This window comes from Ranitomeya variabilis, chromosome 2, assembly GCF_051348905.1.
Source record: "Ranitomeya variabilis isolate aRanVar5 chromosome 2, aRanVar5.hap1, whole genome shotgun sequence".
NCBI classification, from domain to species: Eukaryota; Metazoa; Chordata; class Amphibia; order Anura; family Dendrobatidae; genus Ranitomeya; species Ranitomeya variabilis.
Window position 1 is genome coordinate 780507293 of NC_135233.1, and position 23048 is coordinate 780530340.

A 23048-nucleotide genomic window follows, 5' to 3' on the forward strand; every position below is an offset into this window, starting at 1 on the left:
TTGTAGACACCTGTGATGCTAGTTAGTGGACACACCTTGATTTAACATGTCCCTTTTGTCACATTATTTTCAGGGGCACCATCATTTCTGTCCAGGCCTATTTCATGAGTTTCATTTTTTTTTTAATTCTGTGGAAGCATGGATGAAAAGCAATGTCTGACTTTCATTTGTTCATATTCATAGATCTTTTATTTACTTTTACTTTTGTCAGATTCAAGTTATTTCTGTGACCATTGTGGGGTTTTCTGTCATTAAACGAGGGGTGCCAACAATTTTGACCATGTGTGTATATATATATATGTATATTTCTGATCCAGAAAGGTGTAGCACCCACACATAGGATGGGACAGACGCATAAAACTAGTGTCATTCCTCCACTGCGCGGCTCCATACTGTGCATACTGTACGTGATGCCTTACTTTGTTATTGCATCAATAAAATGGAAAATAGCAATTCAGTATTTATAGCGCAACATTCATATGCACGTTTTAGTTTTATTTCATGGTATTTCAAAATGTTACTTTCCTTATGCAGTCACAGTAAAATATCTATAAAATTTCCAAATATTTTTTACAACAGAATAATAAAACAGAAAACATTATTAGTTATACAAAAATAAAAATCCAATTACATTTGTTGAATATTACAATCCTCTAGATGTGATTTTATGGAATAATCTATAATAATCTAAGAATTATTTTTTTGGTACAATAAACGGCATGCAGCTGTAGGTTGAAATTCATTTTAGAAATTACAATAATCCTGCTTTACATGCTTTGAAATCTAACCAGAAACGTGATATTTTCTGAGAGGTTTTGTAGAATAATAATACGGCAAAGCCCTGTTTATTATTTTTTGCAGTGCTAGAATGTAGAGGAAGCAGATATTTCTAAGTCAAGGAGTCAATATGTGGGAAAGTTGCATATAGCTTAGCTTTTTTTTCACCTACTTTTCAAGTCAGTATCTCCCCAGAGCAATGACATATATTGCCACCCACCTTAGTTCTTCCTTCCTCTGCCCTTACAGAACCTCTTTGTTATTTTATCTAATCGGATTCAGAGGCCTTACTTCAGTTGGCTAGCTTACAGTGTTCAAAGACTTTAAATTTCTTATTTCCCAGGCTTCAGAGAGACTAAAAATAACCGCGAAAAAAAAAATGTAAATGTAGTGCAAAAATGTCTGTTTCTGATAAAATAAAAAAGTCCCAATACTATGCACGCAGAATAAGGTAATTAAATGAATAGGATATTGTTCATTAGAAGCTGTTTGAAGCCTGTTATATATTTATATTGGAAAATCTAAACTTGAAAGGGTTGCTGCTTTCTTACAATATTATTCCCAATATCACATAATACAAAGTTAAGCACCTAAAGTATAAGACAGTGTTTCAATTCTGACTCTTTATCCATTGCACACAGCTCTTTTGCATAGACGCAAGACAATGCTGAATGGAAGTCAGTTACTTGCACACAATTTTTTTGTTCCAAAATTTGACAACTTTTTCCTTTTATGAGCCGGTTCTCAAACGAGGAATTTCCATCAAAAATGTTAATTATTGCTATAATGTAATGTAATGCGTCAGCTCATTGTTGGTGTAGACTTCAGATTTTGGCCCACCGCAGTCCGAAGTTGTGCGAAATTTAATCGAAGGTGTGTGCCTCTTAATGAATTGTGGACATTTTATTCCAGCTGACTTGTTCTCAAGAATGGTGTGAGAAATTTCACTCTTAAAAAAAAAATCAGTCAGATTATTGTAGTGAGTTGCCTAGTTTTCATCTTATGTTATGACAAGAAAAGGGGAAAATTCCCAAAAGTTTTTTTTTTAAAGGGTTGTCAATTTTATCTTTATTTTGACTAATATGTTGGGACATGATTTTGTGGCATTTACTAATACATAATGACCTACATCGACTTGTTATATGAATAACTTGGGAGACAGTCAACATACAGTTAATAGACCATATTCAATAAAAGAAATGGAGTGTATTATTTTGCATTAAAACACATACGTTATTGAACATAATTAAAAACCTCCATAAAATGTACAAGTACCAACTGAATGAAGCAGCAGCAACACTATAATTATGTGACAAGCACAGCATACAAGCATACATACAATGCATAAAAAATACAGGGTATTCAAGACAATAAGATTAAAAAGGTCAGCAAAGACTTTTTATTTTTTCCTTATGGGGCTAAGAACATACCATATCACAAAAAAATAGGAGGAAAATGTACTCAAAAGCAGAAATACACTCTGTGCTGGTATGGGAGATACCTTCATTTATCTATGCCTGTGTATGTGTATGTTATTATTATTATTTATTGTTATAGCGCCATTTATTCCATGGCGCTTTACATGTGAGGAGGGGTATACATAATAAAAACAAGTACAATAAACTTAAACAATACAAGTCATAACTGGTACAGGAGGAGAGAGGACCCTGCCCGCGAAGGCTCACAATCTACAAGGGATGGGTGGGAATACAGTATGTGCACGTGTATAGGCACTGAGTTGCATACATCTGGGACTTACATTCAGAAGGACTCAAAAATAGCTTGTACTTCATTTTTTCCTTAGCTTTGATAAATTACTGCATATTTAAACTAACATATAAGGATGCATTAAGTTAATATATAGTATGTATATATATATATATATATATATATATATATATATATATATATATATACAGGTCCTTCTCAAAAAATTAGCATATAGTGTTAAATTTCATTATTTACCATAATGTAATGATTACAATTAATCTTTCATATATTATAGATTCATTATCCACCAACTGAAATTTGTCAGGTCTTTTATTGTTTTAATACTGAAGATTTTGGCATACAACCCCTGATAACCCAAAAAACCTGTCTCAATAAATTAGCATATCAAGAAAAGGTTCTCTAAACGACCTATTACCCTAATCTTCTGAATCAACTAATTAACTCTAAACACATGCAAAAGATACCTGAGGCTTTTAAAAACTCCCTGCCTGGTTCATTACTCAAAACCCCCATCATGGGTAAGACTAGCGACCTGACAGATGTCAAGAAGGCCATCATTGACACCCTCAAGCAAGAGGGTAAGACCCAGAAAGAAATTTCTCAACAAATAGGCTGTTCCCAGAGTGCTGTATCAAGGCACCTCAATGGTAAGTCTGTTGGAAGGAAACAATGTGGCAGAAAACGCTGTACAACGAGAAGAGGTGACCGGACCCTGAGGAAGATTGTGGAGAAGGACCGATTCCAGACCTTGGGGAACCTGAGGAAGCAGTGGACTGAGTCTGGTGTGGAAACATCCAGAGCCACCGTGCACAGGCGTGTGCAGGAAATGGGCTACAGGTGCCGCATTCCCCAGGTAAAGCCACTTTTGAACCATACACAGCGGCAGAAGCGCCTGACCTGGGCTACAGAGAAGCAGCACTGGACTGTTGCTAAGTGGTCCCAAGTACTTTTTTCTGATGAAAGCAAATTTTGCATGTCATTCGGAAATCAAGGTGCCAGAGTCTGGAGGAAGACTGGGGAGAAGGAAATGCCAAAATGCCTGAAGTCCAGTGTCAAGTACCCACAGTCAGTGGTGTGGGGTGCCATGTCAGCTGCTGGTGTTGGTCCACTGTGTTTCATCAAGGGCAGGGTCAATGCAGCTAGCTATCAGGAGATTTTGGAGCACTTCATGCTTCCTGGCACCTGCTCACAGTGCCAAAACCACTGGTAAATGGTTTACTGACCATGGTATTACTGTGCTCAATTGGCCTGCCAACTCTCCTGACCTGAACCCCATAGAGAATCTGTGGGATATTGTGAAGAGAAAGTTGAGAGACGCAAGACCCAACACTCTGGATGAGCTTAAGGCCGCTATTGAAGCATCCTGGGCCTCCATAACATCTCAGCAGTGTCACAGGCTCATTGCCTCCATGCCACGCCGCATTGAAGCAGTCATTTCTGCCAAAGGATTCCCGACCAAGTATTGAGTGCATAACTGAACATTATTATTTGATGGTTTTTTTGTTTGTTATTAAAAAACACTTTTATTTGATTGGACGGGTGAAATATGCTAATTTATTGAGACAGGTTTTTTGGGTTATCAGGAGTTGTATGCCAAAATCATCAGTATTAAAACAATAAAAGACCTGACAAATTTCAGTTGGTGGATAATGAATCTATAATATATGAAAGTTTAATTGTAATCATTACATTATGGTAAATAATGAAATTTAACACTATATGCTAATTTTTTGAGAAGGACCTGTATATATACTGTCCACAAAAAGCATTAACAGTTGTAAGGGTTTTATAATCGATCATTCATACTTCACATTGTCACTGACAGCCATACGGCTGAATATACTGCTAAGAAGCAAAGATTTTTAGCTCAGTAAAAAAAAGATATGATCAGCAATAATTGAGAAAATTAGCACTGATCATTTGCAGTGTTTAAGCTACATAGGAAAACGGCCTGACAGTTCGGACCAGCGGTATTATTGTGTCACTTGCTCAAACTGCATGCTCTCCGATTGTGCTTAAGATGAGTGCATTAGGAGATAACAGTACTCTCCAGCCAGCTTCACTGCAATGCATACAAGCTTCATAGAAAATAGCTTGTAAGCACTGCACATGTGGATCCACCATTGATAGCATGCTGGTATAGATGAGCGCATCTGGCTCATCGACCACATCAGTATTCTGTGATTGTTGGATGGAAGCTGGCGAGCCACCTACTACTTACTGGTATTCCCAGCTTCTCCTTTGTTTAGCTGGCCTAGTGCAACGTCATCGTGAACACTCCATGTAGCGCTAAGCCAGAAAATCGAAAGAGGAGCCAAGGATACTGGGAAGTAAGGAGGATGTTGCAGGGTCCCTTTCCAGGAATCACAGAACAAGGATGTGTCTAATGGGCCAGGGTACTAAGAATCGATTCATGCAACTGACGGATAACGTAGACAACTCGCAGGACACACTAAAGAACAAAATTGTAATTATTCTGAGAACTGAGTATGATTTTATTAAAATTCTAATTGGAAAGTTGCTAGTTTTAACAAACATATTCTTATTATATCCATCTTTTAAGATGGGAATAACCATTGTCTATGATGAATTCAGATTTTTCAGTGATTGCTTCTGTAGTACAGTAGGTACTAGTGTTACAATTACAATATTGTTATCAAAATAGCACAATTTATCAAGAGCCCTACAACCCATAGCACATGTTTTACATTTCTAGTAAAGGGGTTGTCCAGTCTTCTGCTTAAAATCTACAGTCACTTTAGGTGACTACACACTTCTTTTGTGTGTATTGGAACAACACAACAACCACAGACAAAAAAATGCAAATTGCACATCATTTCACACAAAACCCCAAAATGGTCCGGACAAAATTGTTGGCACCTTCAACTTAATGTGTGGTTGCACGCCCTTTGGAATAAATAACTGCAATCAAAAGCTTCCTATAACCATTATCAAACTTCTTATACCTCTCAAATGGAATTTTAGACCAATGCTCTTTTGAAAACCACACCAGGTCTTTCATATTTGAAGGGACCTTTCTCCCAACAGCAATTTTAAGATCTCTCCATATGTATTCAATGGAATTTCCGGTCTCATTGCTGGCCACTTCAGAATGCTCCAGAACTTTGTTTCCATCGATTTCTGGAGGCTTCTTGAATTCTGGTTAGGGTTATTGCCCAGCTGAAAGATCTATGACTTAGGATGCAATCCTGACTGTCTGATACTGGGCACTATATTGCATCCTAAATTCCACTGGTAATCTTCAAATTTCATGATGCCTTGCAACCTTTCATCAATTTTTCTCTTCCGTTTCTATCCAGAGAGATTAGCTTCAGTGCCATGGTTGTAAACTTCTTGATTATATTGCGCACCATGGACAAAAGAACATCAAGATAATAATAATAATTTTTATTTTTAGAGTGCCAACATATTCCGCAGCACTTTACAAACTTTAGAGAGGACTTGTACAGACAATAGACATTACAGAATAACACATAACCCAGATACCAAAAGGAATGAGGGCCCTGCTCGCAAGCTTACAATATAAGAGGAAATTGGGGAGACAGGGAAATGGTAAAATATGCTTATATTGTACAATAATTTACTAAATTGGGTATGTACATAACGCTGCATGAACCGGTCACCAGCCAGCATGTGTACAGGTTAGACACAGAGGGTTATTATGTGCATAGAAGGTCTGTGTATAGATGCTACGTGGGTCATGATTTTGAAGAAAAACTTGTATGCGCAAAACCTTGAGATTGTTTATATTTTTCAACAATCTTAATTATCAAGCCCTCAGACAGTTCTCTTCTCTCTGTTCTCCATGCTTAGTGTGGCACACACAGACAATACAAAGATTGAGTCAACTTCTCCCATTTCTATCTTATTTCAGCTGTGATTTTGCACAGATGAGTTTGAATGAGCATCACATGCTTGAAACAAACTTGTTTACCCCCTATTTTGGAAAGGTGCCAACAATACTTGTCAGGCCCATATTGGGGTGTTTTGTGTGAGATTATGTCCATTTTGACTTTTTTTATCCTGAGATTTTTGTGTTTTTTCCATACACACAAAGGAAATAAACATGTATAACAAAATGTGTAATTGCAATAATTTTCTGGGAGAAATACATCATTTTCTGGAACAATTGCAAGGGTGCCAACACTTTTGGCCATGACTGTATGCTTAAAAATAACTGCTAATGAGACAGGCTTAAATTGGAGACTAGATGGTAAGGGGAAAGTTAGTTATAGGAAAGAATCTAAGGAAAAGGGTTTTGGTAACGTATGCCTTTCTATTTTAGAACTCAATACATGTTTATTTAGTAGTGGGAACAATAGAGCAATGAAATAAACTTGAGCTATTTAATAAAGAACAGCCAAAAGCAGCATGGTTTCAACAAAAAAAATTATTTAAGTATATATGTAGAATTTCACAAAAACGTAAATTAATCAGATTTTTAAATCTCAGTCCTAGAGGGGCCTGTAAGGAATGTCCGTACTGATAGCTATAGGGCATCTCCCACTGCTAGAGAAAACATACAGATCTAGGACACAGCCATTTGCTGCCAAGTAGAAATTGATTCATTCCTCTTTCTGATACCCCCCAAGCGTATTACATGTATTGCTGCAGCACAAAAAGCTGACAAAATACAACTTCTATGTAGATACCTTCTTTTACCCTAAAAGTAAGTGAACTGCATAGTATTTACTTGCATTCATAAATACAAAATTTATACATAAAAACTTTGGATTAAAATTATATTGTATTCTGTGTCTGAAGCCGCTGCAACATCCGGTGACGTCACATCAACTTCTGGACTCTGGAAGTTGACCTTGCATCACCGAAGCATGACCAAGTCTGACGCACTCCCCCTGATTATCTGGGCAGTGGGCAGCGTTTCCCCTTTTCCTATACACCATGGTAAAATGAATGGTACAACTCTTCCCACAAAAAACCAAGCCCTCATATGGCTATGTGGCCAGAAAAGTAAAAGTTATGGCTCTTGGAAGATGGGGACGAAATGCAAAAATGAAAAAAACTGAACATCGCTGGGTAGTGAAGGGGATAAATAAAGCCGTATGGAACTGGTATAAGATTTCAAACAGAGGAGGCAAGTCACTGAAAACGTAGTGACCTGTCATTCAAAGGCTGGAGGCAAGTGGAGGGGCTAGAAAATCACAGACAGGGAGGCGAAGATCCCGTGTACGGTCCGGCCCCTGTGCACCGAAATCTCAGCAGAAAACTTCAACTGGGGATTAAAGAAGAACCACAAAGCGGATTTTATCACCAAAGGCATCAATTTAATTAGTATTACATCACCATTACAACCATGCATTTACTTTACATTACAAAATTGTGCTGACAGGTTCTCTTTAAGATATTGAGACCTGCAATAGTTACCCAGTTGTAACACAATAGCTTTGCAGGGAAACAGTTGCATTACAATTGGGGCATATTGACAGGTTTTGCATTTGCAAGACTGTTTAAAACTGGCTTTCTTTCCTAACATACTGAAAAATATAGATTCTAAATTAAAGCGAGCAAAAATTTCAAATTGGTCTGTAATGCATTTCTCGCATGGTTGCCTACAACTGTTAGGGTATGTGCACACGTCCGGATTTCTTGCAGAAATTTCCTGAAGAAAACCGCAAATTTTCTGCATGAAATCCGCATTTTTTTTTTTGCGTGTTTTTTCCATTTTTTTCACGGTTTTTTTAGCATTCTGCAAGCGTAATTAGCTTGCAGAATGCTAAAGTTTTCCAAGCGATCTGTAGCATCGCTTGGAAAACTGACTGACAAGTTGGTCACACTTGTCAAACATACTGTTTGACAAGTGTGACCAACTTTTTACTATAGATGCTGCTTATGCAGCATCTATAGTAAAAGATAGAATGTTTAAAAATAATAAAAAAATAAAAAAATGGTTATAACTCACCCTCTGCAGACAGCCAATCTCCTCAGCGGCGTCCGTTCCTATAGATGCTGATGTGGTTCAGGACCTTCGATGACGTTGCGGCTTGTGATTGGTCACGTGAGTCACATGAGCGGTCACGCGACATCATCACAGGTCCTGAACCACACCATCTATAGGAACGGAAGAGAAAGCATGCACCGGAGAGGCGGGAACACTTCGGGGGCCATCGAAGGTGAGTATAGGACTATTTTTTATTTTAATTCTTTTTTTTTTACCAATTATATGGTGCCCAGTCCGTGGAGGAGAGTCTCCTCTCCTCCACCCTGGGTACCAACCGCACATAATCTGCTTACTTCCCGCATGGTGGGCATAGCCCCGTGCGGGAAGTAAGCAGATCAATGCACTCCTAGGTGTGCGGAATCCCCTGCAATTCCGCATTTTTAATGAACATGTTGCTTTTTTTTCCGCGATGCGATTTTTTCGCGGAAAAAAATGCAACATTTGCACAAAAAATGCGGAATACACTGTAAATAATAGGAGGCATATATAAGCGTTTTTTTTGCGTTTTTATCACGTTTTTATAGCGAAAAAATGCGAAAAAAAGTGAAAAATCCTGAACGTGTGCACATGGCCTTAAGGGTATTTCTCCTTGTCAGTTGTCCTTTTCTGACCTCTGCTGGTGAAAGTAAGGTAGTGAAAACTGTAGTTCTAACACTGCAAAACACTACATGTGAAAAACTGAAATAATTTGCAAAATATTGATGCCTAAATGGTCACTGTCGTTGCAACAAAATTTTATTAATAGTAAATTAATTGCACGAGCAAAAATAAAACATTTAACAATATAGCTACAATGCATCTTTCTCCACTTATGAGTCATTTCTCCTCTTTCTACTGCCTCCTAAACTTATTGTTCATTCTGAAAAACAGCTACAATCTGTCTTGATAAAGGCGATATGGACGGCATACTCACAGTGATGTTTAAGGGAGTCCATCAGCGGGAAATGGTGGCACCTTCTAGGAGATTCATTTTGTGCCTCTATTGTTTTAACTTCTGCTGGAATGACACTTTTCACTTTTGCACTTTCATTTTTTCATTCCCTTCTTCAGAACGCAATGACATTTTTTTTGTCAGTATAGCATATGATGGCTTGCTTTTTGCGGGATGATTTTTTTTATAACACTATATATTTTAGCACATCATGTACTGAACAACAGAAAAAAATTCCAAAGGTCAGTATGATTACGAAAATTTAAAACTTGTAAAGTTTGTTTTATATTTTAGTATTCTGAAATTTGTAAAATTAAAAATTTCTGTGTCGCCATTTTCTAACAAGCGTAACTTTAAGATTTTTCAGTCAATGTTCCTTTCGCAGAGCTTGCTGATTTTGCACGCTGAGCTGTAGTTTTCAGTGATACCATATTGGGGTATATAAAACATATTGATCACTTTTTATTGCATTTTTTTTCAAAATCGCAGTGACTGAAAAAGCGTAAACCAAGTGTTTTGATTTTTTTTTGTTTTTTGGTGTGGCTTCTAAATAGTTAAAGGGAATCTGTCAGCAGGTTTTTGCTACCTCATCTGAGAGCAGCATGATGTAGGCAAAGAGAAGCTGAATCCAACGTTGTATCTTAGGCTACTTTCACACTAGCGTCGGGAACAACCCGTCGCTGCGCGTCGGGCCGACGTTCCCGACGCTAGTGTGGTCTCCGCCGCACAACGGGGGCAGCGGATGCATATTTCCCACGCATCCGCTGCCCCATTGTGATGTGCGGGGAAGTGCGGGGAGGTGGGGGCGGAGTTCCGACTGCGCATGCGCGGTCGGAAAAAGCGGACCGTCGGGAGCAAAAAACGTTACATGTAGCGTTTTTTTTTCTCGACGGACCGCTACCATACGCCCAAACGCCGCCAAACGCATTCACCGTTTGGAAATGCGTCGCAAATGCGTCGCAAATGCGTCGCTAATGTTACTCTATGACGAAACAACGTATCCAGCAAAAACTTTTGCTGGATGCGGCGTTTCGCAAAAACGACGCATTTGCGACGTATTGCAGTTAACGCTAGTGTGAAAGTAGCCTTAGTTTACTGGGTGCAGCAGAGTTTTTAGATTTAGCAATGAAGCAGAGCTGAGAAAGCTGCCCCCGCCCACACCAGTCTCCATATATAAAATGTCTATAGACAGTGAGCTGCCTATCACAGGGTGCACTTCGGATCAGGGCTCAGGTAAAGGCTAGTCACAACAATGATAAGCTCCTGGTGCTAAAACAATCATTGTAAGCAAAAAACTTTGGAGCTTGATAAAAGAGCCCCTACCTCCTGCTGTCTTCAGATTACATAGCAAAGACCTGCTGACAGATTCCCTTTAACCCCATCACCCCCCATTCCTGTTTTCAACTTCAATACCAGGCCAAATTTAACAAATCTGACCAGTGTCACTTTATCTGGTAATAACACTGGAAAACTTCAATGGATCCCACTGATTCCGAAATGTTTTTTTCGCGACATATTGTACTTTATGATAGTGGTAAAATATGTTTGATATAACTTGCAGTTGTGAAAAAAACAGAAATTTGGCAAAAATTTAGCAATTTTCAAGCTTTTAATTTTTATGCCCTTGCACAACTCTCTGGTGTATTTTCTCCTGAGTACGTAGATACCCCAAATGTGGGGGAAAACTACTGCTTAGGCACAGCAGGGCTCAGAAACGAGTGACGTTTTAGAATGCAGAATTTGATGGAATGGTCTGCGGGTATCATGTCGTAAGAGCCCGATCTGCCTAAACTGTGGAAACTGTTGTGAATTTGCTTTTTGCTCCCTCTAGTGGTTACTAGTTTTTTGACTCTGGTTTTTCTGTCATTCCTTTTATCCGCACCTGGGTCGTTAGTTAGGGGTGTTGCTATATAAGCTCCCTGGACCTTCAGTTCAATGCCTGGCAACGTAGTTATCAGAGCTAGTCTGCTGTGCTCTTGTCTACTGATCCTGGTTCCAGTTATATCAGCTAAGTCTGCCTTTTGCTTTTTGCTATTTGTTTTGGTTTTGTATTTTTGTCCAGCTTGTTCCAAATCTATATCCTGACCTTTGCTGGAAGCTCTAGGGGGCTGGTGTTCTCCCCCCGGACCGTTAGACGGTTCGGGGGTTCTTGAATTTCCAGTGTGGATTTTGATAGGGTTTTTGTTGACCATATAAGTTACCTTTCTTTATTCTGCTATCAGTAAGCGGGCCTCTCTGTGCTAAACCTGGTTCATTTCTGTGTTTGTCAATTCCTCTTACCTCACCGTCATTATTTGTGGGGGGCTTCTATCCAGCTTTGGGGTCCCCTTCTCTGGAGGCAAGAAAGGTCTTTTGTTTTCCTCTACTAGGGGTAGCTAGATTCTCCGGCTGGCGCGTGTCATCTAGAATCAACGTAGGAATGATCCCCGGCTACTTCTAGTGTTGGCGTTAGGAGTAGATATATGGTCAACCCAGTTACCACTGCCCTATGAGCTGGATTTTTGTATTCTGCAGACTTCCACGTTCCTCTGAGACCCTCGCCATTGGGGTCATAACAGGAAACCGTCTACAAGTGACCCCATTTTGGAAACTAGACCCCTCAAAAAATTTATATAGACATGGGGTGAGCACCCTGAACCCATGTGTTCTTCACAGAATTTTACAACGTTGATCTGTGAAAATGAAAAAAATATATTTTTTCCCACAAAAAAGCTTTTAGCCCAAAATGTTTTCATTTTCACACGGATGACAGGAGAAAATGGACCCAAAATTTGTTGTACAATTTGATATGAGTGCACTGATACCCCATATGTGGTTGAAAACTACTCTTGAGGCACAGTGCATAGCTCAGAAGGAAAGAAGCGCCATATTGGAGTTCAAATTTTGCTGGAATGGTTTGAGGATGCCATGTCACATTGGCTGAGCCCCTGAGATGCCAGAACAGCAGAAATCCCCATAAGAAACCCCTTTCTGTGATAATTCCGAAATATCTTAACAATTTTAAGAGTGCTTTATCCCTTTGTAAGACTTTTAACAATTTTTGACTTTTAAGAGTCAGTTAAATCTCTTTTTTGGCCCATTTTGCCTGAGGAAAACAAGCTAACTAATTCTGCACACCTTGATAAAAAGTGTTGATATCCTTAGTCCGCACCCTCCCTCATTACACAAATACATATTACCTGATCTGCTTCAAACCAATAAGCATGTAAGTTTTTACAACTTGCAGTTATGCATAAAATCATGATATGGTCAAATTACTCACTTGACTAATAATTGAGCAAACAGTGCATAAACATTCCCATGATGCAATACATCCTCTTAGACCCTCTATATATAGTCTCATCCTGCTGTACATCACTACACTCCGCCTCTCTATATATTGCCCCCTTCTGCAATATATAACTCTTCTCAACCCCCTATATATAAAGCTACATCCTGCAGTACATCGCTCTTCTCAGCCCTACTGTATATAGCTCCCTCTTGCCAGGGCCGGCGTTAGCGGCAAGCAGACTAGGCAGCTGCCTAGGGTCCCTGCTTCCCCAGTGACCCCCAGCCAGTGGCATGCCGCTAATTCCGGCACACCACACAGCCGCTATGGGACCCGTGAGCCGATCCCCCACCTGCGAGCCGCATTCAACTGTATTGGCATCATAGTTGAAAGCAATGATGGAGGAGAGGGTGTCAGATGACGCTCTCTCCCCCATCATTCCACTCTGCCTTGCTATGACACTCCGGGTACGCTATGACATCACTTCATCACTCACTCACTATGTGCTGTGCAGTGCAGCTGCTGATACCGGAGCAGAGCCTGGAGCAGCGCTGGGAATGAGGACAAGAGGTGAGTAGTGTTTTTTTGTTTTAAATCTATCAGTGAGTGAGTACTGGACTGTGAGGCTGCATTATATTCTATGGGGGGAGGGAGGGGGCTATATTATATTCTATGGGGGGTGGGCTGTATTATATACAATGAGAGGGCTGCGTTATATTCTATGGGGGGATATATTATATTCTATGCGGGGCTACTTTATACTATATTCTATGGGGGGCTGCATTATACTATATGAGGGGGGCTGCATTATACTATATAAGGAGGCTACATTATATTCTATGAGGTGGCTGCATTACACCCTATGAGGGGCTACATTATATTTTATGGGGGGTTGCATTATATTCTATGGGGGGACTGCATTATACTTTATGAGGGGGCTAAATTATATTATGTGGGGTGGCTGCATTATACTATATGGGGGCTGCATTATACTCTATCGGACTATAGGCAGTGCATTATACTATATGTACTATATGGGACCTGCATTATACTGTATCGAGGACTATGGGGAATACATTATAGTATATGAAGAACTATGGGGTGCATTATGCTAAGGGAAATGAATTGTACTACGTGGAGATGGGGAGTGTATTATACTATATGGAGGACTATGGGGAGTGTATTATATTATATGGAGGACTATGGGGAGTTTATTATACTATATGGAGGACAATGGGGAGTGTATTATACTATATGGAGGACTATGGTGAATGTATTACTCTATGGAGGACTATGGGGAGTTTATTATACTATACGGAGGACATTGGGGGGTGTATTATACTATATGGAGGACTATGGGGAGTGCATTATACTATATGGTGAACTATGGGGAGTGTATTATACTATATGGAGGACTATGGGTAGTGCATTGTACTATATGGAGGACTATGGGACACATTAAATTGTATGGAGGACCATCGGGTGTGCATTATACAATATGGAGGCCTATGGTGCACATTATACTATATGGAGGACTGTGGGGTGCATTATACTATGTGGAGAACTATGGGGTGCATTATACTAAACAAGCAAAATTCTGCCTATTCATCAAGTGATTGGCTTGTTTATGATGGCATACAAATCATTGTTCTCAGCAGCACATTGCCCGATGAAAACTGAATATATGCTGCTGATAACACGATAATGCATGGGGACAGATTGATCTAATAGTGATTGTTCTGTCTCCATCAATTTTCCTCAGCTGTTGAAAAGAGGCCGGGAAACAAGCATCGAACGACTTCAATATTGTCAATCACACTCTTTTAGTGGCCTGAGATCAGCGCATGGAAATACAATTGAAATGTTTCTGTGTGATGGTGCAATATGTGATCATTTGGTGGCTCCATTTAAAACTTTTGCCCAGAGCCCCAATTTGCCTAAAACTGGCCCTGCCTCCTGCAGTATATCAGGTATATGAGATTCCCAAGCGGTGTGCACCATTTGTGATCAGAGACTGCCAACTACTGCTCAAACGGAACCCTGCTAATCCAAAAGAAAGAAGAAATGTTGCAGGAAGGATGGGTCCAAAGAGAGACCGGAGTGAAAAGGCAGGAAGATGATTGGCGCCAATAAGTGACACCAGCAGGTTGTATGCTGAGAGGGACGCCTTGGCTGAGTCACCAGTATGAGCCCAGGGGCATCAAGTGCCAGTGAGCGGAGCCCAGGCAACAACGGTCAAGACCCGTGACCCAGACTACGCCTGTCAAGACCTGAGGCCTAGCCCTGTGCCAGTAAAGACCCGTGAACCAGACCATGCCTGTTAAGACCTGAGACTTAGCCCTGCGACGGTCAAGATCCGTGACTCAGACTATGCTTGTTGAGACCCGAGGTGCAACCCTCATTCGTCCTGGCCTGACAGATGACCATCTCAGGTCAAGCCCCAAAGACCAAGTGGGGACTCCAATCCAGAAGTGGACATCTACTACTGTGATCGGGAGGCGTGAGTGAGCCGGGCCATTACTTCCAATGGTGACATATAGTCAGGGCCGGCTCCAGGTTTTTGAGGGCCCCGGGCGAAAGAATCTCAGTGGGCCTCCCCCCTTTAACACATACCACAATTCATGATGCCCAGATACAGCAGATAAATATAGGTATAGTACAATGCCAGATTTCACTTCTTACATGAGTGATAGCTATTGTAAATTCTGCAGTGTATATATACAGGACAGGAGGAGTGATACTGTGCAGTGTATATATACAGGACAGGAGGAGCGGTACTGTGCATTGTATATATATACACAAGACAGGAGAGATGGTACTGTGCATTGTATATATACAGGATGGGGGGAGTGGTACTGTGCAGTGTATATATACAGGACAGAAGGAGAGGTACTGTGCAGTGTATATATACAGGACAGGAGGAGCGGTACTGTGCAGTGTACATATACAGGACAGGAGTGGTACTGTGCAGTGTATATATACAGGACGGGGGAGTGGTACTGTGCAGTGTATATATACAGGAGGAGTGGTACTTCGCAGTGTATATATACAGGAGGAGTGGTACTGTACAGTGTATATATACAGGAGGAGTGGTGCTATGCAGTGTATATATACAGGAGGAGTGGTACTGTGCAGTGTATATATACAGGAGGAGTGGTACTGTGCAGTGTATATATACAGGAGGAGTGGTACTGTGCAGTGTATATATACAGTGGGAGTGGTACCGTGCAGTGTATATATACAGGGGGAGTGGTACTGTGCAGTGTATATATACAGGAGGAGTGGTACTGTGCAGTGTATATATACAGGAGGAGTGGTACTGTGCAGTGTATATATACAGGAGGAGTGGTACTGTGCAGTGTATATATACAGGAGGAGTGGTACAGTGCAGTGTATATATACACAGGAGGAGTGGTACTGTGTAGTGTATAAATGAGAGTAGACACAAAGGGGGAAAACCAGTCAATATATAGCAAGCTATATAATATAGCTCCTGACGAAGGAACTTTGGGTCCGAAACACGTGTCGGGGAGCACACTATCAAACACCTGGCGGTCCTGGAAATATTTTCCCCAGCTTTATAAGTAAGTAGTATTGGATCACATGTGCATACAGCACCTTCTTTGCAAATACTATTGCCTTTGCACATTTTGCTTGCACTTTTTGGCACTTTCTGCACTTTCTCTTGACAATTTTTTGAATTTAATACTAATTTTTATATGCCATACACTTATATATGTATGTATGCATATATGTATATATATATATATATATATATATATATATATATATATATATATATATATATATATATATATATATATTATTAATATTTTTATACACTTTCACTTTTTATCTAAAATATATATATATTTTTTACTGTATGTTGCATGTGATCCCTACTTTGCTTTTTGGCCCCTCTTGATATCTATTATAGGGGTATCCAGTATATATATATAAAAACCAGCCTTGTGCAATGATATATTGTACTATACAAATATATGTATTTATATATAAAACATTTTTTGATATGTGCCCGTGAACAATATACATATATACATTTTTTATTGATACCGTTTTTAAATTGTGGTTCTGCTTTTGCCATTAAATAAAAGATATATACATAAAAAAAAAAAAAATCTGAAAAATTCTCTGTTATCATTTTTTCCACTGGTTTGGTCCATACTTGGTGCATGTTATCCACTGTGCAGTGTATATATACAGGAGGAGCGGTACTGTACAGTGTATATACTTCAGCAGCCGCCAGCCCAGGCCCCAGTCCTGTATATATATTATATACTGTATACTGTATCTATACAGGCTGTATAGATACAGTATATACATATACAGGACAGGTGTTGGGGCTTGGGCTGGGCGGCTGCTGAAGTATATAATATACTTCAGCAGCTCAGCTGCAGCCGCCCAGCCCATGGCCGCCCCAGCTCACCCAGACTGTTAGAATACATCGATATCATCGCACTCACTCAGGCGCGGGTAGGAACTCCTCCGGAATCTGCCTGATAAGTTCAGCACTGCAGCCAGGGGAGGGAGAGCAGAGCAGGAGAACGTGCTCTCTCCGCCCACAAACAATGTCACGCTGGCTGCGTTCTTAACCCCTATGTGCCTGCCTGCACTGACTGAGAAGATGCTTGTGCCAGCTCCCACTGCCCGCACCTGTAAGACCGCCGTGCCCGCAAATTGAAAGGGTAAGCGGCAGGAAAAACAGCGGGCAAGCGGCCAGATGGATCGATGACAGCGTGAGTGGGCACCCCCATCTCGCCAGGGCCCCGGCACTTGCCCGGGTGCGCCGGATGCTGACGCCGGCCCTGCATATAGTACAGGGTTTGGTCAGGGGCAGTACAGCAGATGGGATGGAAACGGCCAGAATGGGGAAGGCCCAGAAAGCTTTGACTTTGTTAGAAAGACTTGCAGCCTAGTGGGAAAACCCGATGACCCCGTTAGAGCCTGTAACTTGAGTAGAACCATGTTAATGACAAACACATCCCTGTGAACGCTGCATCCACTAGGAATCGGCTAGATAGGGAAGAGGAATTCTGTTGTACGAGTTATATTATGCCACCGGCATCAGGGGCTTATCTACAGCATTCTGTAATGCTGCAGATAAGCCCCCGATGTAACCTGCAAGATAAGAAAAATAAGTTATATTATACTCACCTGGGGGGCGGTCCGATCTGGTGGACGTCGCGGTCCGGGTCCAGTGCTTCCCGTCTTCATACGATGACGTCCTCTTCTTTGCTTCCTGCCGCGGCTCGTGCGCAGGCATACTTTGTCTGCCCTGTTGAGGGCAGAACAAAGTACTGCAGTGCGCAGGTGCCGGGAAAGGTCAGAGAGGCCCGGCGCCTGCGCAATGCAGTACTTTGTGCTGGCCGGACCACGACGCCCATCGGACCGGACCGGGACCGCCCCTGGGTGAGTATAATATAACTTGTTTTTCTTATCTTGCAGGTTACATCGGGGGCTTATCTACAGCATTACAGAATGCTGTAGATAATGCCCTGATGCCGGTGGCCTTAGCTTATAGATGAATTTTAGGGTGACAGATTCCCTTTAACCCCTTTCTGCCATTGGACGTACTATTCTGCCCATGTGGGGTGGGCCCTTCTTCCCAAGGAAGGAATAGTATGTCCAGAGCGATCGGCCGCGCTCACAGGGGGAGCGCGGCCGATCGCAGCCGGGTATCAGCTGACTATTGCAGCTGACATCCGGCACTATGTGCCAGGAGCGGTCAAGGACCGCCCCGACACATTAACCCCCTGCACACTGCGATCAAACATGATCGCAGTGTTCCGGCGGTACAGGGAAGCATCGCGCAGGGAGGGGGCTCCCTGCGTGCTTCCCTGAGACCCTCGGAGCAACACGATGTGATCGCGTTGCTGCGAGGGTCTCTTACCTCCTCCTCCCTGCAGGCCCGGATCCAAAATGGCCACGGGGCTGCATCTGGGTCCTGCAGGGAGGTGGCTTCACAGCGCCGGGAAGCCTCCCTACTGTGCATGTCAGATCGCTGATCTGATACAGTGCACAGCAAAGTGTCAGATCAGCGATCTGTCACTTTACTGTGATGTCCCCCCCTGGGGAAAAGTAAAAAAGTAAAAAAAAAAAAATTACATGTGTGAAAAAAAAAATCCTAAATAAATAATAATAATAAAAAAATATTGTTCCAATAAATACATTCCTTTATCTAAAAAAAACAAAAAAAACAATAAAAGTACACATATTTAGTATCGCCACGTCCGTAATGACCCGAATTATAAAACTGTCCCACTAGTTAACCCCTTCAGTGAACACCGTAAAAAAAAAACCAAGGCAAAAAACAACGCTTTATTATCATACCGCCAAACGAAAGGTGGAATAACACGCGATCAAAAAGACGGATATAAACATGGTACCGCTGAAAACGTCATCTTGTCCCGCAAAAAAATGAGCCACCATACAGCATCATCAGCGAAAAAATAAAAAAGTTATAGTCCTCAGAATAAAGCGATGCAAAAATAATTATTTTTTCTATAAAATAGTTTTTATCGTATAAAAGTGCCAAAACATAAAAAAATGATATAAATGAGGTATCGCTGTAATCGTACTGACCCGAAGAATAAAACTGCTTTATCCATTTTACCAAATGCGGAACGGTATAAACGCCCCCCCCCCCCACCAAAAGAAATTCATAAATAGCTGTTTTTTGGTCATTCTGCCTCACAAAAATCGGAATAAAAAGCGATCAAAAAATGTCACGTGCCCGAAAATGTTACCAATAAAACGTCAACTCGTCCCGCAAAAAACAAGACCTCAGATGACTCTGTGGACCAAAATATGGAAAAATTATAGCTCTCAAAATGTGATAATGCAAAAAATATTGCCAATCATAAAAATCCGCTAAAAAACCCGCTATAAAAGTAAATCAAACCCCCCTTCATCACCCCCTTAGTTAGGGAAAAATTAAAAAATTAAAAAAATGTATTTATTTCCATTTTCTCATTAGGGTTAGGGCTAGGGTTAGGGCTACAGTTAGGGTTGGGGCTAAAGTTAGGGTTTGGATTACATTTTAGGGGTGTATCAGGGTTAGGGGTGTGGTTAGGGTTACCGTTGAGATTAGGGTTAGGGGTGTGTTTGGATTAGGGTTTCAGTTATAATTGGGGGGTTTCCACTGTTTAGGCACATCAGGGGCTCTCCAAACGCGACATGGCGTCCGATCTCAATTCCAGCCACTTCTGTGTTGAAAAAGTAAAACAGTGCTCCTTCCCTTCCGAGCTCTCCCATGTGCCCAAACAGGGGTTTACCCCAACATATGGGGTATCAGCGTACTCAGGACACATTGGACAACAACTTTTGGGGTCCAATTTCTCCTGTTACCCTTGGGAAAATACAAAACTGGGGGCTAAAAAATAATTTTTGTGGAAATTTTTTTTTTATTATTTTTATTTTCACGGCTCTGCGTTATAAACTGTTGTGAAACACTTGGTGGTTCAGAGTTCTCACAACACATCTAGATAAGTTCCTTGGGGGTCTACTTTCCAAAATGGTGTCACTTGCGGGGGGTTTCAATGTTTAGGCACATCAGTGGCTCTCCAAACGCAACATGGCGTCCCATCTCAATTCCTGTCAATTTTGCATTGAAAAGTCAAACGGCGCTCCTTCCCTTCCGAGCTCTCCCTTGCACCCAAACAGTGGTTTACCCCCACATATGGGGTATCAGCGTACTCAGGACAAATTGTAAAACAACTTTTGGGGTCCAATTTCTTCTCTTACCCTTGGGAAAATAAAACATTGGGGGCGAAAAAATCATTTTTGTGAAAAAATATGATTTTTTATTCTTACGGCTCTGCATTATAAACTTCTGTGAAGCACTTGGTTGGTCAAAGTGCTCACCACACATCTAGATAAGTTCCTTAGGGGGTCTACTTTCCAAAATGGTGTCACTTGTGGGGGGTTTCAAAGTTCAGGCACATCAGGGGCTCTCCAAACGCAACATGGCGTCCCATCTCAATTCCAGTCAATTTTGCATTGAAAAGTCAAATGGCGCTCCTTCCCTTCCGAGCTCTGCCATGCGCCCAAACAGTGGTTTACCCCCACATATGGGGTATCGGCGTACTCAGGATAAATTGTACAACAACTTTTGGGGTCCATTTTCTCCTGTTACCCTTGGTAAAATAAAACAAATTGGAGCTGAAGTATATTTTTGTGGAAAAAAAAGTTAAATGTTCATTTTTTTTTAAACATTCCAAAAATTCCTGTGAAACACCTGAAGGGTTAATAAACTTCTTGAATGTGGTTTTGAGCACCGTGCAGTTTTTAGAATGGTGTCACACTTGGTTATTTTTTTATCATATAGACCCCTCAAAATGACTTAAAATGTGATGTGGTCCCTAAAAAAAATGGTGTTGTAAAAATGAGAAATTGCTGGTCAACTTTTAACCCTTATAACTCCCTAACAAAAAAAAAATTTTGGTTCCAAAATTGTGCTGATGTAAAGTAGACATGTGGGAAATGTTACTTATTAAGTATTTTGTGTGACATATCTCTGTGATTTAAGGGCATAAAAATTTAAAGTTGGAAAATTGCGAAATTTTCAAAATTTTTGCCAAATTTCCATTTTTTTCACAAATAAACGCAGGTAATATCAAAGAAATTTTACCACTATCATGAAGCCCAATATGTCACAAGAAAACATAGTCAGAATCACTGGGATCCATTGAAGCATTCCAGAGTTATAACCTCATAAAGGGACAGTGGTCAGAATTGTAAAAATTGGCCCGGTCATTAACGTGCAAACCACCCTTGGGGGTAAGGCTACTTTCACACTAGCGTTAACTGCATTACGTTTCAAAACGTCTTTTTTCAGAAAAAACGCATCCAGCAAAACTTTTTGCTGGATGCGTTTTTTTCCCATAGACTTGTATTGGCGACGTATGGCGACGGATTGGCATACGTCGTGTACGTTTTACGACGGATGCGTCGAAATTTGGCGACACGTCGTCTCAAAAAAACGTAGATTGTAACGTTTTTTGTCTCCGCCTAAAAAACGTGTCGCGACGCATCCTGCGGCATACGTCGTTGGCTGCAATGGAAGCCTATGAGCGACGGATGCGTCGGGACACGTCGTACGACGCAATGCAGCGCTGCAATACGTTTTTTTTACACTGAGCATGCTCAGAAGAAGTATTTTGTTGCCAATTGGTCAGACACCCCCAAATCTATATAAACCTGGCCTGGGCCTTGAACCCCACATATGCCAGCAAGACACAGAGAAGCAAAGAAGCCTGCCAGCAAGAGCCAGCCTGCCACAAGACCCCAGCCAAGCACAAGACCCCAGCCAGCCTGTCACAAGACTGCAGCCAGCCTGCCACAAGACTCCAGCCATCCTGCCACAAGACTCCAGCCATCCTGCCACAAGACTCCAGCCATCCTGCTACAAGACTCCAGCCACCATAGCCAGTGTGAGTATTGCAATTTTAGTGTGCATCTGTGTGCCTGTGCATTTCTGTGTGTATGAGGTACTACTGACTACAGCAAGAGCTTAAAACCTGAAGAGAACCTGAGGCCTGCCATCGTCCTGCACCAGCCAGTGCCATGCTAGAGTCCAGATCCACCATGATGCCAGCCACTGTGAAGACCTGCTGCTTCAGCCAAAGGATTGTCAGCCTTTTGTATGTGTGTGTGTGTATGCGTCTTCTGATTGGTTTCACCTTTCTGCCTTTGTTGTACATATGTGTATTTGCATAAAGCTATGTGCGTGCATGTGTATGTGTGCATTTTTGGACGGCTGTGTGCTTTTGTACCATGTGCCTGCACCATATTATGCCTTTGCCAATTTTATGCCTGTTCATGTGGGAGGGTATGTGTCCATGTGCAGGATTGCATCAGGATGTGGTCAGGATTTTCCATCAGTATTTGTACGCCAAAACCAGGAGTGGGTGATAAAAGCAAAAGTGTGCCTGTTTTCGTATTATACTTTACCTAATTTTTACACTCCTGGTTTTGGCTTACAAATACTGATGGGAAATCCTGCCCAAATTCTGATGCGATCCTGAATGTGGACACATACCATGCATGTTTTTTGGGTACGTCTTGTTGATGGCATGTGCATTTGTCCATGCTGTATAATTGGTTATTTGCCTTTTTCTGATGTATTGACTGTATAGTGGTCTGTGCAGCATGTGGTTTAAATTTTTTTTTTTTTTTTTTTTTTTTTTTTTAAATCTGATGTGTTTTTTAAAAAAGTCTAGCGGTGTGCAGCTTGTGGTTTGAATGTGTGAGTGTGGGGTTTTTCTATTTAATAAAAGTGTTGAATTTTTTTTTATTACAGTTATAACCATTTGCAGTTGAAGTACTTGTATTTAAAATAA